Raw genomic sequence first — 17,799 nt, forward strand, 5'->3', positions numbered from 1 at the left:
TATTTAAAATCATTGCTGCACAATGACACTTTTGGTAAACACTCCCCAGGGTAGGACACTGCCTCACATGTTGTTGCTTCTCAGAGAGAGAGAAGGTGAGAGAGAGAGTGTGTGAAAGAGAAAGAGAGAGACAGAACCCTGTGACTGAAACCCCAAGTGGTTGATTTAATTACATGATGTGCCTTAAAGGCACAGATTCCCAGGTAGCAGGTGCAAACAGTGACTGATATTTTGTATACAAGTTAACTAAATTCCCCAAAGCATTTTGACAGCATTTCAAAGTAATCTGCCATGATCTTAACTTCCAGTTTTTGCCAGTAAGCGCTGAGTAAGGAATACACCTGATATAAATGTATGTACGGTGTGTACGTCTGTATGGCTACATTCTACATGTTGTACGTCATGAAACTAAATAGAGAGTGAATGAACCTATGCTTGGTGAAATAGTGTGCCCCATTTGCTGAATTTTCTTAGAGTTAAATTTGTAGCTAAGTAACAGCCAATTAACACAAGTAAACTAGAATCTGCATTTCCTGAAGGAAATACCAGTGCATGAAATGCAAAAGTTTAGAAAGGAGGAAGAAGGGAAAGAAGAGTGAACAAGAGTGAAAAAAGAAAGGAAATAAGAGTGAACAAGTGTGGCTATGGATAAAGTCAGTAAAGGAGAGAAAATGGACTGAAGAGAGGTATAAAGAGAGAATGGAGAGAAAAAAGTACAGTATGGAAGGTGTCTCCTAATATTCCTAGTCATACAGTTGAATTGAGAGGGACAGAGAGAAGAGTCGCCTTGGAATTGGCGCAGTTTTCACTGAAGCAGAGGTGCAAGCCAGTTTAATGACCCAATTATGATGTCACAATGGCCCAATGTAAGTCAATGGGAGAAATTTGATTCGTTTTTCTTTAATATCTTAAAAAGTATAAAGTTTAGAAAAATGAATTGGTGAAGTGTCCTTTACAAGACCTACGCAACAAAGTTTGAACAAAGTTTCTACGTTCAGCGGTTCGAGCTGAATTAATTGCAGAAATGGGTACAAAGAATAAGAAGCCTAGGAATAACACAACAGGGCATTTCATGCACTGTAACAAGAGTGGCTATGGATTATGAGATAAAGAGAGAGTGAAGAGGGAAAATATTGAAAGGAGAGAAAATGGAGTGAAGCAGTGAGATGGAGTGTGAGAGAAAGTATAATGAGAGGGATAGAGAGAAGGATGGAGAGATGGAGAGAAAAAAAAGGAAGGTGTGTCTTAATATTCCTAGTTATACAGTTGAATTGAGAGGGACAGAGAGAAGAGTCACCTTGGAATTGGCGCAGGTGTCAGTAAAGTACAGGTGCAAGCCAGTTTAATGACCCTATTATGATGTCACAATGGCCCAATGTAAATCAATGGGAGAAATTTGATTAGTTTTTCTTACTAGTATATCTTAAAAAGTGTATCTTAAAAAGTATAAAGTTTAGAAAAATAAATGAAATTCATAGCTGAAGTGACCTTTACAAGACCTACGCAACAATTAAGCGCAGAAGTTGGTAAAAAGAATAATACGAATAAGAAGCCTAGGAATAACAATACAGGGCATTTCATGCACTGTAATAAGAAGCCACTGAATAACAATACAGGGCATGTCATGCACTGTAATTAACCATTATTTTCTTGGGGTTGCTACGGGGGTGCTATGACTAATCCAGGAGGAGCTCTAGCGCCTCCCTGGCGCCCCCTGACGCCCCCCAGGCGCCGCCCCTGGGTAGAGGAAGCTAGGCAACGAGGTTGGCAAGTACACACAAGACCAGTTAGATAGAGATAGATGTAAGAGGCTTTGTAGCTAAATCAACTACAACACTTCGGTTGCATTTTGGTTTTCGAGGACGGTGACTCAAAGGAGCTTTATAAAGGAGCTGTAAGGGGTAATCATTATCATCTCTTTGGCTGCCGTTTCCAGGGACGCATAGCTCTTACACAGATGAGTGGTTTACGCTTATGTTCAATGAAGTGCTAAATTTAAGTTTCTTTTTCTGGGAACTTGAGCGGGAGGCGTTGCTGGTTGATCTGGTTCAAGATCTCAAGTTTGGAATATTTGGAATATAGAATGTTATTTACATCTAAGCTAATACCCGATGCCATAGCCTGAGTACTTAATTTCGTCGTCACATGAACAAGGTGAACTTTAATGCGTTTGGATATTCCAAAGCAAACTTTCTATCAGACAAATTAGATATTTTTCTTCCAAGGGGTGGATGGTCGACCGTACTCCGCTCTGAACAAAACGTGTGTAGGTAATATTAAAGAGGTACTAACCCCCTGTCGGGGTCAAAGGTTGTCTGTAGGAACTTACCTGCAAGCATAATCAAAATCCTCTACGAATTACACTCTCAAAATCATCTAGTAGGGACTTGAGTCTAGGATACCCTAGATTAGTAGTCTAGTAGTCGGAATTAGTAGCATGCACTCCGCTGTGGATCAGACATTACAATAATTGATTTATTACAGTGCATGAAATGCCCTGTATTGTTATTCACATCTCACCTGTACTTGCCTCTCTGCATTGGCTCCCTGTCAAAAGTAGAATTGATTTCAAAGTACTCCTGCTAACATACAAAGCCCTAAATGACCTGGCTCCAAACTACCTTAAGGAACTAGTTGTCCCCTACTGCCCTCTAAGACCGCTCCGTTCCCAGAGTGCAGGCCTTCTCGTAGTTCCAAGAATATCAAAAACCACAGTAGGAGGCAGAGCCTTTAGCTACCGAGCCCCCTTTCTCTGGAACAATCTCCCTGCCTCCATTCGAGATGCAGACACCCTACCGAAATTCAAATCGAGACTAAAGACATTCCTCTTCAGTACATCCTATAGCCATAAGTAATTGCGTCAACTAAGCCTAACCTTAACTAAAAATACGTAGCACATACACACGTAGGGTACACACCCGCTCTGCCCCTGATCGTCTTGGGTGGGCCTAGGGGCTGAGCAGGGGGGAGAGACAACAAGGCCAATCCCGGCATGGAGGTTGCCCTGCCCATTCTGGTGGCGCGCCTCTCATCTCTCACTCCTGTGATGCTTTTCCATAGGGCCACTTGGTGGATCCCCCACCAAGTCAACGGGAAGGTAAATACAAGGTAAATTACAAGGTAAAACAGTTCACCAAACTGTTAGGAAAGGCAAATTAGCCACAGATTAGCCAACCGAAAATTGAATTTCGCCCGAAATAGCAACCGCTAGCAGACTCAAAAAACATATGCAACTAAATATTTTACCCTATTACATAAACCAAACAAATCTAAACAGATGTAATACCCCCCCAATCAACTAAACTGGACTAAAAAAAAAAAAAAAAATATATACTAAATAATATTCCCTTACACCTAGCCAGGCAGCCTCTCTCCCTCTCTCTCTTGCTCGCTCCCTCTCTCTCTCTCCCTCTCCCTCTCCTCTCATATCACATTGCTAATGCTTATAATAATACTGATAAAATGGCCATATTGCCTACTGTAAATCTACTACCCAAAGGTATCTCCTTATCTGTCTCTGAAATAAATGTCTACTAACAAAAATGTTCTCTCTCCCTTGTAGCATGTTCCAATTGCTGATGGAAGTGGAAACATTGCTCCTCACCCCCACTACTCCTCAACTACGCATATGGACAGCCAAACTCTACCCACTCACTCTGTTCTTTTTCTTTCTCTCCTAATCCAGACTATCTTCGCTATGGGACGCTGCTGTAGTCTCTCCACCCGGTCTACCCGTAGAAACCCTCGGCCAATTGCACCCACCGCCACCGCACTACCGTACACTTACCCTACCTCATACCCTATGCTAGCATTTATATACAATATATATTATTGCCACCATCAACCTGTTTCTCTGCTCCTACTCCCCTTACCCCTGTAACAGTAAACCTTTGAGCACAGTGTATACCCACTAAACTGGTCTTGTTTGTATCATGTATTTACCACTGGATGTCTGTATATATTTTATGTACATCTATCAAATGCAGGCTATGTACAACACCTGTTGTTTCCCTTCCCCTTCTGCCACACAACCCTCCCCCTTCCCCCCTTCCTATCTCCACCCGGCCGACCTCAAGCAGATGGGTTCCCCCTTATGTGCCGTGGTTCTGCTTAAGGTTCCTTCCTGACTAACAGGGAGTTTTTTCTTGCCCGTGTTGCCATTGTGCTTGCACTAAGGGGGTTTCAGGCTCTGGGCTCTGTAAAGCGCCTAGAGACAATTGTATTGTTATGGCGCTATATAAATAAAATTGAATTGAGTTGAATTGAATTACTAGGCTTCTTATTACAGTGCATGAAATGCCCATTACTGTTATCCGATGGCTTCTTATACTTATTACAGTGCATGAAATGCCCCTGTATTATTATTCCTTGGCTTGTTATTCTTCTTCATCTTATTACAGTGCATGAAATGCCCTGTATTGTTATTCGAACTTTTCTTACTCCTCCCACTTCTTCTTATTAGAGTGCATGAAATGCCCTGTATTGTTATTCCTAGGCTTCTTATTACAGTGCATGAAATGCCCTGTATTGTTATTCCTAGGCTTCTTATTACAGTGCATGAAATGCCCTGTATTGTTATTCCTAAGCTTCTTATAATTATTCTTCTTATTATTATTACAGTGATTGAAATGCCCTGTATTGTTATTCCTAGGCTTCTTATACTTCTTATTATTCTTTGTACCAAACTTCTGCGCTTAATTCAGCTTGAACCCCTTAATGTAGAAACTTCGTTTGGCACGTAGGTCTTGTAAAGGACATTTATGCTATGTATTTTTGTTTTTCTGAACTTTATACTTTTTAAGATATTAAAGAAAAAACTAGAATATGCATTTCCTGAAGAAAATACCAGTGCATGAAATGCAAAAGTTAAGAAAGGAAGAAGAATGGAAAGAAGAGTGAACAAGAGTGAAAGAAGAAAGGAAAGAAGAGCGAACAAGAGTGGCTATGGATACAGACAGTAAAGAGAGTAAAGAGTGAGGAGGGAAAATATTGAAAGAAGGATAGAAAATGGAGTGAAACAGACAGATGGAGTGTAAGGGAGGATAGAGGACTGTAGAATCAAAGAAGGCTGACAAAAAAGTTGAAAAGTAGGAATTGATGGACAGAGTAACTGAAAGAAGAAAGGAAAGAAGATAGAACATGAGTGGCTATTGTTTTATTACAAGAAGCAGACCACTGAAGCATGTTAAAATGTCTTTATTTTAGAAATTGTTGCGAAGAAAAGAGCAATCTTCCTCACAATTTCCATTCATCTTGGTTACAACCTGCCTGTCCACTTTCCAGCAGTCAGCCTGTTTTTCAGAGGAATGGAAAACCTTGGTTTATGAGTACAGAAAGAAACATGTTTCATGAGCAGACAAGGGGTGTTATTTTCCCAGGATGATGAAATGTCGGTCTCACATCGCTACAGAAGTAACAGCAGTGTTCTCAGAACATGTCCTTGAAATAAGAACGGTATGTATGACTATCAGTACAAAAACAGGTGATATGCCTCAGCAAGACAGTAGGCCTCAGCAAACAGGATAGGCATTCAGATAGGCAAATAGAATAACAATGTCCTCATTAAATTTCTCTATCAATGTCTTTGAAACAAATCTACTTGATTCGTGACAATCTTGACAGTGACACATAACTTTTCTGAAATTGAAGTTATGTACTGAGTATTTACACATTACAGCCATCAGTAGAGATATAAATAAAAACCTTTCACATTGATTTACAGGTGTTGATTGCTTTTAAATGGAGAGAGAACCACAATGCCCACTTTATAACAAGCAATGTTAATATAGCACAGTAGCTGAGCCAATGAATGCAACATTGCAGTACAGATCCAAACCTAGTGCAGTAATTATACTAGGGTCCAGATGTACATGTAAACACATTATAAGCAATATCTGAACGAATTTTACTAAAATTCAATAGACAACATTGCAGAACTATGCCAGTGTACAGGATTTATTTTATTTATTTCGATGTAAGACAATTACTGTCGGGTGATTGCAGGAAGATAGGTGTCAGTCTTCAGGTGGAGGGTCTCTGTATGCTGTGGTCAGTCAAAATGAATTGAGTCTTGATGTGTTAAATTATGTACACCTGTGGAAATATACAAAACAAACTGCAAATACTTAAAAAAAAAACGTAAAACCTGCCAACTTACACCTGTGAAAGCAAGACCTGTTTAGTTGAAAGCCCGCTCTCGAACTTCTTTTATTTAGCGGCTGATATTTTAAATAGACTATGCCAACTAACATGCTTATGTGATTATCTCGCCCAGTTCAACTAAATATGATGGTAGTCCGAGAGCAGTCCGAGTACTGCGTGAAAAGAGATGTATCCAGGAGTTTTGGGACAAAGCAAATCCCCATCAAACCCTGCTGTTTGGCGGACGTATTTCGTTTTCAGGAACCCGCCCAACTACAGTCGTTAGGGGGGCTTGGTAATGAAGCCTGCCTCTCTCCCCTGTCATAGTAGGTAGTAATAGCTGAACATTACTTCAAGAGGAATTGATGTTGTGCCTTATTGGAAAGCCATGCTCTCAAACTTTGTAACACGTAATGTGGCTTTGGGAGGAGAGCTCATCTGCACAGACTTCACACTGGGTCTGCCTCAGCAACGCGTATGATTCTTATAAGACATCTGCTTATAAGACAGTCTGCTTGTGACGCTGCAATTATCTGTAAACACAGAGGTGGACATAAAAGTGCCACTTTTGAATCTAACAGGATGTGGCCCACGCTACAGAGGGAGTTAATGACGTCGGCATCTAAATGAAAAACTCAGGAATATCCTACTTTTTTCTGCTTCACCAAGTTGCAGGTAGGCTTTGTTTCGCATTCTTCTTCTGTTTAGCGGCTGATATTTTAAATAGACTATGCCAACAATGTAGAAATTCCATTTTATATTATTTTCTCAATATCAACGCACAGTTCAACTAAATATGATGGTAGTCAGGGAGCGGACTAAGCACTGCATGAAAAAACGTGTATCCAGGAGTTTTAGGAAAAAGTAAATACCCGTCAAAACTTGCTTGGCCTTTTAAATGCGAATAACAGTAAATGGTCTGAGAGGTGCTTTACACTTAGCTTAATATTACCTCAAGAGTAATTTGTGTTGGGACTTGTAAAGCAATGCTCTCAAACTTTGTTTCATGTGCATTAATGCGGTTTTAGGGAAGAGAGCTCATCTTAGCATTGGGTCTGTCTCAGCAACGCTTATGAATCTTTTGCTGAGCAGTCGGGAGCAGTCAGGAGCGAAAATGTCAGTCAAGAATGTCCGTCGCCACACTGACATTCTAAAGTGTGTTCAGGAAGCGTCTCAACCATTGTCTGCACTTCGGAGCGCTAACTACTTACTTAGTCTATGCACGATGTGATAGGCTAGTGCGAAGTGAACAGAGCTGTGTGAGTTGATGTAATTTATAATTGCAATAATTCAATTCAATTCAATTTTATTTATATAGCGTAAACCATATAATGATTGTATCGTTTCACTGTAGCATTTTTTTCTGTTGCTTAGATTAGGTGGATTTAAGTTATTTTCTGCGCAATTGAGAAGCATGGCGGTGAACCAATGATTGGTCCACATGATGAATGAAATAATCAATACCCTTTCGTGTTTAAACTGTGTTAAGATACGAGATGATTGCCAAGATGTGGTGGCTTCCTTTTCGGCACGTTTTGTGAGCTGGGGCATGATAAACGAACATGAATTAAGCTGACGTTTAGGTAGTGTGTTTAATGCAACTTCATTATTTGTTCATGTGAATGCCAAAGCACTGTCAATACAAACTGTATCCAACTGTATCCAAATTCTGATCGCCGTCATTTTTATTCAGATAGCCTAAATGTAAGTCAAAGTATTCATAGCCTAGGCCTATGTGTTGATACAAGCATGTTAGGTGATTCCGGCTTGTATAATAGCCTATAGTAGTGTATAGCATAATAGACCTAGCCTAATATATGTAATGTATTAGCCTTTATTTCAATGCACTGCCCTAAAACGAAACTAAGATGGACTCTTTGAACCGAGCATACAAAAATGCATAGCCTTATAAACCATTTTTAAATCACAGGCGCCTGCCTTATAAGACATTTTTAAATCACAGGCTCCTTAAACAAAATCACGGGTCAACTAGACTACATATTCTGATGGACATGACATGTAATTGTCCCAGCCTGGGTACCAGACGAATTTAGCCCCGCCCACAACATTTGAGGTATTCTTTGCCTTTTCCACCCATTGTTCAAGAACACCGAGTACAGTGCTCGCCTTCTGCGTAGGAGTAAATTGTATCTATTCAGGAAAAGTACTTGTACCTGAAGTACACTAACTAAACTAAGTAAATTGTAGAGACACACTCAAAAAAGTGAACTCTGTGAGTTGCTGAATCAAATAAATGTACTTATATTCAATTTAATTAACATTTCTGTGTTTGGTTTTAAAATCTAGTCCACTTTAGTGAGTCTAACTTAAAATGAAAACTTGTTAAAGCAAAAGAAGCCAGCTAAGTTAATTCAACATAACACTGTTGAGTGAATGGCACAATCACTTCTAAAATGTAGTCCACTTTAGTAAGTCTAACTTAAAATGAACAATCACCTCTAAAATCTAGTCCACTTTAGTAAGTTTAACTTAAAATGATCAATCACCTCTAAAATCTAGTCCACTTTAGTAAGTCTAACTTAAAATGAAAACTTGTTAAAGCAAAAGAAGCCAGTTAAGTTAATTCAACATAACACTGTTGAGTCAATGGCACAATCTGTATATATATATATTCTGTGATGTTGAAACATTAGTGCATGGTTTAAGAGTGATATTACTGGTCCTACTGTATTTGTCTTGCGAAAATCAAGCATATATGAGTACATGTTAGCTAGCACACACTCACACACACTCAACACACCTCACACACACACAGCACACCTCACACACACACAACACACCTCAGACACACTCAACACACCTCACACACACACAACACACCTCACACACACACAACACACCTCACACACACAAATAACAAAATGCTAATAATAATAATAATTTTATATGAAACTAATAATGCTTTCTTTACCACACCCAGAGTTTGGTATGTGTTAAATGATATCACATGATGGTTGTCGTTTTCCATTGCTAATAAATAATATTACAGAACCAAGGTATGGCATGGTGGCTCAGGTCCTTGCACTGCCGCCTGACAGCAAGAAGGTCATGGGTTCGATTCCCGCATGGGCCACTGTTGGTTAGGGGGGCAGGTCCTCCCCAGACCTTCAGTGTTCGGGTGGGCTAGGTATCTCTGTGTGGAGTTTGCATGTTCTCCCAGTGTCCACAAGAACCCCAACAGCACACTCTCCTATCAATCCCTGACCAAAATGGATGGTTCACTTCACTTGGTCCCCGGGCGCTTAAAAGCTGCCCTGGGGTCCTGGAGGAAGAACAATCTGGGATGGGGAAATGCAGAAGTCAAATTCACGGCGATTGTTGACATAATTAGGCTTTATACCAATGAAAACCATTTAGGTACTGCTTATTCAAGTCAGTTAAGTTGGAAATACAAGGAGTTGTTCAGTTGGTGTTAGTAAATCCAGTTGAGTTAGAATTACATAAGTGAGTTAGGTCAGTGTAATGAAGGTCTGTTTAGTTAGATGAACACTGCCTGATCAATTAAGGCTAACTTGACCAAATAATATTGTAATTACTTAATACAGTCTTGTTGGTTTTACATAAGTTAGTTATTTCCTCTGTAATAATAGCATTAAATTAGTTTGAACACAACTCAGTTATGTGGAAATCATTGACATAACAATATTAAGTAATTAGAACAACTTATTTTTTTGAGTGCAGAGCAGTATATTCATTTCACCTTCCATGTTTTTTTTTACGTTATAGCCTCTTGAGCGCAAGCTACCCCCAGTGCCATGGCAACCAAACATCCCTGTCCACAATAAACGCATGTTCACACAAAGAGTGTCCCCTTCCTAACATTAGATGGAATGTTGGAGAAGTAACGCTGGCATCACGGTGTAAAAAGGATGAAATAACAATCACAGAATTAAAGGCACCCGCACTGAACAGAAGGGAAAGGCACCTATACGGTCCTGTTCAACCCTTAAAAGCAACGATTTTTTGAAAAGCATCGTTTTGGAATACGTCGTTTTAGTGTGGACAGAAGGGCTAAACAGACAAATATTTATGCGTTTCTATATGTAGTGTGGACGGAGCCTAAGTTTGCTGTAACCTCGTGAACCAAAAGCTCTAAATCTAATTATAATTCTAATTATAACTGATTATGCTGATTACGCGACGAGGTTCTTGTTTGATAAATACTAGGCAAAATGTGGAAACACACTGTGCGCTATATGCGGTTTGGCAAAGGCGCTGATTACGCTGCCCTCGCAAATTTGTAAATAAAATAAGGCCCTCAGTACTTTGTACATATCAATTGTTTGGAACTGGTAATGCCATGTATAATTCATTCTTCTTTTCAACTTCACTTTCAAAAGCTGAGACTGGCTACTGGGTCTGGGCAATGCATTGACTGTTGATTCCACCTCTGAAGGGACACACAGCCCCACCATGTATTAACTTCTGCTGGCCTTTGGGGAGACTGATTAATTTAGCAAATGATATGTATCGTGCTATAATGTGCCTATATTCAGATCACTGAGCTCTGGAGGAATTGGTGATAGTTGTAGCATATTCATAACAGCAATGGACGGTATTTTCCCAATCTTCAAATTATCATGACAGCTATGACAAATCCACTCTCTCTTCTCTTCAGGGGCACAACATGATTCAATTGTATTGCAGTCATCCCTGCATGTGTGTTCAAACCTCCCTGTTAGACATCTATCAACCATGTCTAGATTCCTTTTATAACTGTCATGATTGCATTTCTTTACCTGATTATGAAACAAAGCTCTTTGACAAACTGTGCAAACATAAGTAGGTCCATTCTTTATTTCCATTTGAAAGGATGCAATTGCTTCCTGCAAAAGGGTGCTTTCTGTTGGTGTTGACTTTTGCTCAATCTCTCGCTCTAATTGTTGTCCAGATAGGCGTTTAAGATTGTAGTAATGATACTTGCGCTGTATATGTAAAGCACATCGCATTTTGTGAAGGATTCTCTGGAAATTTGTATTGACATGTGCGCATTTCTTTTTCTGTAGAGAACGATAATGCCTGAAATATGGGTACTTTCTGTACCTGTTAGTGTAGTTTTCTCTCTTTGTCTGTCTGTACATGGTATTCCATGCATAATGGAATCTAATGGACGACTTCTGCCTTGAACGAAAATGTACATCTTGCAAGTAACGCTGATGTATGTAAGCCTTTTTCCTCAATCTGAAATTCACATCATGATAGTAACGCTGCTGTATGTAAGCCTTTTTCTATAATCGGAAATTCATATCTTGTGAGTAATGGTGCTGCAAGTATGCTTTCTGTGTCGATCTATAATTCAGCTCATGGGAATAATGGCTGCTGACATATCATTTTGGTCTCAATTTAAATGTGGGTTCTTGAGTGTACCGTTCTGTTATATATGTTTTCTTTTAACTTTTGTATTGTAAACAGTTTGCATACCTGTTTCTTTCATACTCCAACCTCTTTGCCCTGTTCCTTTCATAATACTTTTGGGGCTTTGAAACTGTGTTTCTCTCTCTGCTCAACATTTTGTTTTGTACTTTCACAAATATTCTACGTCTTCGGCCTTTGCTACGTTTGCTAAATAAATTCAGTGAAGCAGCTGACACTAGATACTCTCCAGAGGCTGTACATTTTCATCAAGGGAGTTTGGCTCTTGTCTATTGTTTTCAGTTGTGAACAGTAATAGAATGAGCTCATACACGCATTCATCAGCAGCTGATTCCACCAGGCTCCAGAACACAAGCAGTCGACCAATCATATCACTTAAATTGGCAAAGGACAACATCACAGCAGTGCCATACTCAGCAGGGAATCCATCAGCTGTTCTAGAATGGGGATCAAATAAGCCATATCTACCAGTCTCATCCCTAAATACAATTTAGCAATTGTAAGGCTGCCTATGGTTAGATGACAGACAAAGCAGTCTTTCGGAGAGCTTTAGGAAGTCTGCGCCATCAGGTCCAACTTGTCTCAGATATCCATATCGCGAAGGCACTTAACAACATGATAGGTCTGTACATGGATTTCCACATTATCTGGAAGCTCATCAAAAGCTAAGTGAGCTGGTGCCATGCGGTCCCCACTGCTCAACCTTTCCTGTACATTACTATACATTAAGTTACCTTTTCGCAAGATGTAGTCAAGATCAGTGGTGTTCAGCACAGTTCGGTCATGAAGAGCAGCAAGAAATGTCAGGGATTTGCAAGTGCACTGCTTGTTCCTGTTACACCCATACCTTGCATCACCTTGGCTATGAGATGCTTGAACACAGCTGATGCTGTTCTCGCTACGCTCTATCTCCATGCGGGCTGCACAAGGTACCTCATCTACAGTGTTGTATAGTAACGAAGTAGAAATACGTCGTTACTGTACTTAAGTCGTTTTTTTGGATATCTGTACTTTACTTTACTACTTATGTTTCTGTTTACTTTTACTTTTACTTCGCTACATTTTGCAAAGAAAACTGATACTTTTACTCCGATACATTTCCCCTGAAACCTTCGTTACTCGTTACAAAATCAAATCATCTTTAGAAAAAAAAGAAAAACATGAGAGTGACGAGACCAACGTCGGGGACTGTGGTAGAACACAGACTGCAAGCAGGTTTGGCGAATCAGTGGTCCTAGCGCACGTTAATGTGCTATTGACCGTTCGCAAAAGCCCCGTCCTCTTAGTTACTGTTGCTACGTCTTTTGAACTCGTTCATGCACTATACTGTCTGTCAGTGTCATTGATTCTTTTTGGAGTAATATACCTGCGATATCCTTCAGATCAAGGCAAAATGGACTGCAATATGCAGTGGAAGGATATATCCAAAACATTAAGATCAACAACGGAGGGGACACAACAATAATCGAAGCAAAAGCAGACAGGTCAATCAAAAAATGAGAAACCCCACAACCTCTTCATTAAATGCCACCAGCATAACCTTAGACTAGTCATGTTCTTTCACCGCTGGGTAAGATCTGTATATAATATTTCAAGCTAGCTAATAACCTACAAAGATTATTTATTCTTATTCTTAATTCCATCTCTGGCAAGGTATCTAGCTAGCTAGCTAGGATGGTGTCAATCTACAGTACAGTAACGTAGCAGTGTGGAGCAAAATAGCTGCTAGTAACGTTATTGTTCAAGGGATGTGTGTGCATGTTGCTGAAAGTATTTCACAGTCACTGTACCGATAACTTGCTTGCTGATGTAATGCTATGGCTTTGTATCAGATTGCCAGGTTATTGCTCTCAGGTTGTGCCTTATGCATACCTTGGGATACTCAGGAGCCCATTCACAAAATGTTACAAAGATTAAAATTTAAAAAATTCATAATGGCTTTTTGGGACGTTTTGTCTGAAGATGAACAAAAAAAATTTCAGTTTCAAGTAATGACTGGGTTGTTACTTTCGGTGCTGCTTTAGTATTGCCTATTGTGTTAAAATTGTGTTCAAATAAGGCCCAGTTTATAAGTATGCTCATTCTAGTCGGAATAAACTTCATAATTCTCAAAATTCTGACCCTTTGCTTTTTTATTAACAGCATTTACTTGTACTTTTACTTTCAATACTTAAGTACATTTAATATCAGAAAATGACTTTTGATACTTAAGTACAGTAAAGATCAGATACTTTAAGACTTTTACTCAAGTAGTATTCTAAAAGGTTATTTTTACTTTTACTTGAGTCATTTTCCAGTAAGGTATCTTTACTTTTACTCAAGTATGGCTTTTGGGTACTTTATACACCACTGCTCATCTACCTGCATTTGTGTCTCACTCAACTCATCCTGGGTAAATGAATGCTGACTTGGTGTTTCAACTTCAGAGAGGTCCAACTTCCGCCAGCGTCGTTTCTGTGCTTCAGAACGCTTGCCCTTTCGACCCATTCTTTCAAACTTTTGTATGACAACTTCTGCAACTAAATGTATTTGATAACAACTGAATGTATTATATGTAATTTATTGCTTGCAGTACAATTATTTACAGTATGATTATTTACAGTATTCTTGAACAATATCACCTTCCTCGTCATCAATTAAACAACTTCAACTTCAATTCTATATAAAAATAGGCTACTGTTCAGTCAAATATAACTTCAGGTTTTATGGCTTCCACAATATTCTTTTATGGTCACAATGAATACCTGGACTTTGGGTAAATAATGTATTGTGATCTGGACACAATTCTGAAAAAATATAATCAAAATACACTCAACAGTAGCTAGGTCAATGTACATGTCAAGTTATCTGGGGATTTTTTAACTTCTGCCCAAACTTGAAAAAGGCCTTGGCCATCAACAGGGTTAAAATGGTAACGACTCAGACGGTTTCTTCATTCTTCTTTGTTTTATTTGAATTCAAATACTTCTTTTTAATGCAACACGTCTTTTCAGGTTGAAAACCTTTACAAGAAACAAAACATAAAATACAGCACTCACAAACTGCCCTCCATCAAATACACAAACAACAACAGTGCATGTAAACTACCACAAAACTCAAACACTAAAGCACACTTTTGCAATAGATTACCAGATAACATCAAACATTGTCTTACCAGTAGCATCCCTGGTAGTGGCCAGCAAGTTAAGTCCCCCATTAGCAGTCACCATATGCTTTACAAACACTCACACTACCTGTGCTTAAGTGACTTGACTTCCTGTATTTCCTGTCATGAGGACCACTTCCTGCTTCACAATTAAAGTTGTATTTTCAAAACAAAAGTCCCTTCCTGGTTACAATCTGACAGCACAGTACACTTCAGTAATTGATCACCAATGATAAACAAAATGTTGACAATGTCTACTTCCAAATGTAGTGAACTTCTGAACTTCAGAATAGATGTATCACCGGAAAATGAATGTCACACTGTCACACACAGACAATATCAATAGCAATGAGAAATGTTCTGTTGCAACTTTATATCAATGAGAACTGATTGATATCAATGGTAATGCAGAATTAGAGGTTGCCAAGAACATGAGGTCGCCAAGCTACAATTGAGGTCGCCAAGAACATAAGAGGTTGCCAAGAATATGAGGTCGCCAAGCTACAATTGAGGTCGCCAAGAACATAAGAGGTCGCCAAGTCACAATAGAGGTCGCCAAGCAACAATACAGGTTGTATAGAGGTCTTGAAGTAGGAAGTCTTGAAGTACGAAGTCTTGAAAAAGGAAGTCTTGCAAAAGGAAGTCTTCTCTTCTCTTTTCTGTGAATAAGGGACAATAATACATATTTATGTGGCAAGTTACTTGAAATGCAAATCTACTCAACCTCATACATTTTTTTTGCTGCATATCCTTAGTTAGACTAAAATCTCTCAATTAACAAGCAACATGTTCACGACAAAGCATTACCCAAACAAATAGATATACTCTTATCTGTACACTATTACAAGATCCTAATGAAAAACATCAACCATGTTATACACCCAGTCAGGGATGGAAATTAGCACCTGCTACTCGTCAAATGTAGGTGAATTTGCGAATTTGATCACCCTCCAAAAGTGCGGGTAAACAAAGGAGGAAATTAACAAACATAATTGACGCTATTCAATCGTTCCATAAGTATTTTGCAAGTAATCGTATAATAAGCAGGATAATGTATAGTCCGGCAGAATTGCTTAGAGTTGGTTCATCGGTTTTTTTTTAAATCGAAGGTTAACTTTAGGTCTGTTTTGCAGGTATTATGACGTGATTTGCAATGTAAAACTTCTGGCGCGAACAACATCAGGGATTCAGATGATCTTATTTGCTGGTGGCGGTTGATCCTGAATGAGTTTGGGTGTGGTGTGGCAACAGCGTGCTGCCTCACCTCACAGCCCTACAGCTTACACTGTGAGGTTGGCAGCTTGAGAGGGAACCTTAGATGGGATCAGGGCCCTGCCTGTGTCTGTCTGCCTGGGTTTTGTCTGGGTCTTATCTCAGTGATCTTCAGTGAAATCAGACAATCTTTCAGCTGTGTCCTGTATCCATATGCAAACAGGCCAGAGGAAAGCAGACATCTTTATGTGGAGATTTGAAAGAGGGAGTTACAAACACGCCATTGACTTCAGAATTTTTTAGAGTTGGTTCATCTCTTTATTCAAAAATCAAAGGTTAACTTTAGGTCAGTTTCGCAGGTATCATGACCTGATTTGCATCGCAAAACCTCTGACGCAAATATCAGGGAGGCTTATTCTGGTTCCTGCAGAGGCTGAGGGCCATGACCCTGACACCTGTCAAATCAGCCTCTGATGCTCAGACTACAGCCTGATAGAATATGTCTGTAATATTTAGTAAACAGTGAATAAACCAAGAGGTGCAGTATGGCCATGATAAGGCACTATCAAATATGCTGAGTCATGCCATGTAAACGAGTGCGTTGGTACGTGTGTAACTCTTCAGTGTGATCAAACATGATGAGTCATGCCATGTGAAGGAATCAGAATTTAAGGTTCAGAGTTAGTAATGATATACCATAGTCAATAATTCATTGCATCTTATACAGTATATAGTTGTAATTGCTGTTTAATTTGGACTTAGGGTAGAATGTAAGCATTTCTGGTGTATTCTGTTGAGATGACTCTGACCTGAGGGAGGTGTGCAATAGCTCTCACCCCTTCCCCGGCCAGGTCAGAGTGTCTGATGGCCCGGGGCCTCATGAATACGGGGTGACACCCCTAATACTCAGAGGGCATATAAACTGAAATGTTACAATGGCTGATTAGAAGATTCTTAGGTTAAGCTCTGTGGACTGAACTTCTTCAGTCTGTCTCCCTTGGTGCGCACCATTGTACAAGATTAAACCTGTTTCCTGGACTGATCTCTCAGACTGAGTTTCCTACCCTAGGCTTGAGTTCAGGATGCTTCCTCAAACAACAAAGAGGCACAGTACAGTGGAGGAAGTCATGCAAATGCAACTGCTGATGACCTCTCTGCTTTCATACCACACATACACACATATACACATACACATACACATACACATACACATACACATACACACACACACACACACACACACACACACACACACACACACACACACTCACACTCACACTCACACAAAAACAATCCCTCACACACGCATAAGCAGACCCAAACCTAGGATGAATGTGTTTTGGGTGAAATGTCCAAATACACATCTAAAACTCTGTTTTAAATACACAGACATAACTTTATATTTCCTTGCCCATCTCGCTAGAGGATTTCTAAAGAGCCCAATCTCATTTATGTCACAACAGGCTCTTTGTACAGAACGCTTTTCAAACGCCTTTGGCCATTAAGGAGGGAGGATTTTTTGCATAAGGAAGAACACCTGCACCAGTCACAGAGGCATCCTTCTGTCAGATACATCCACCTGCACCAGTCACAGGAGGTGTCCTTTTCTGAGAGACATCCACCTGCACCAGTCACAGAGGCATCCTTCTGTCAGAGACATCCACCTGCACCAGAAGGGGTGACAACAGAGGAGCAACTCCAGAGCTGTCTGACAGGTAAGACCCAGTTAATTAATGTTCATCCTAATGCAATCGCACCTGTGAAGAAAGTGATGTTAAATAACTACAACTCATAAGGAAACGCTTAACCATGCTTAACCTTGTCGGTCCAAGCACACAAACACACACACGCCAAATCTTCCAATGTCCGTGGTTGCAGTTTTTTTAATTGTATATAGTAATTTACAT

The sequence above is a fragment of the Clupea harengus genome, chromosome 18, assembly GCF_900700415.2.
Source record: "Clupea harengus chromosome 18, Ch_v2.0.2, whole genome shotgun sequence".
Classification (NCBI taxonomy): Eukaryota; Metazoa; Chordata; class Actinopteri; order Clupeiformes; family Clupeidae; genus Clupea; species Clupea harengus.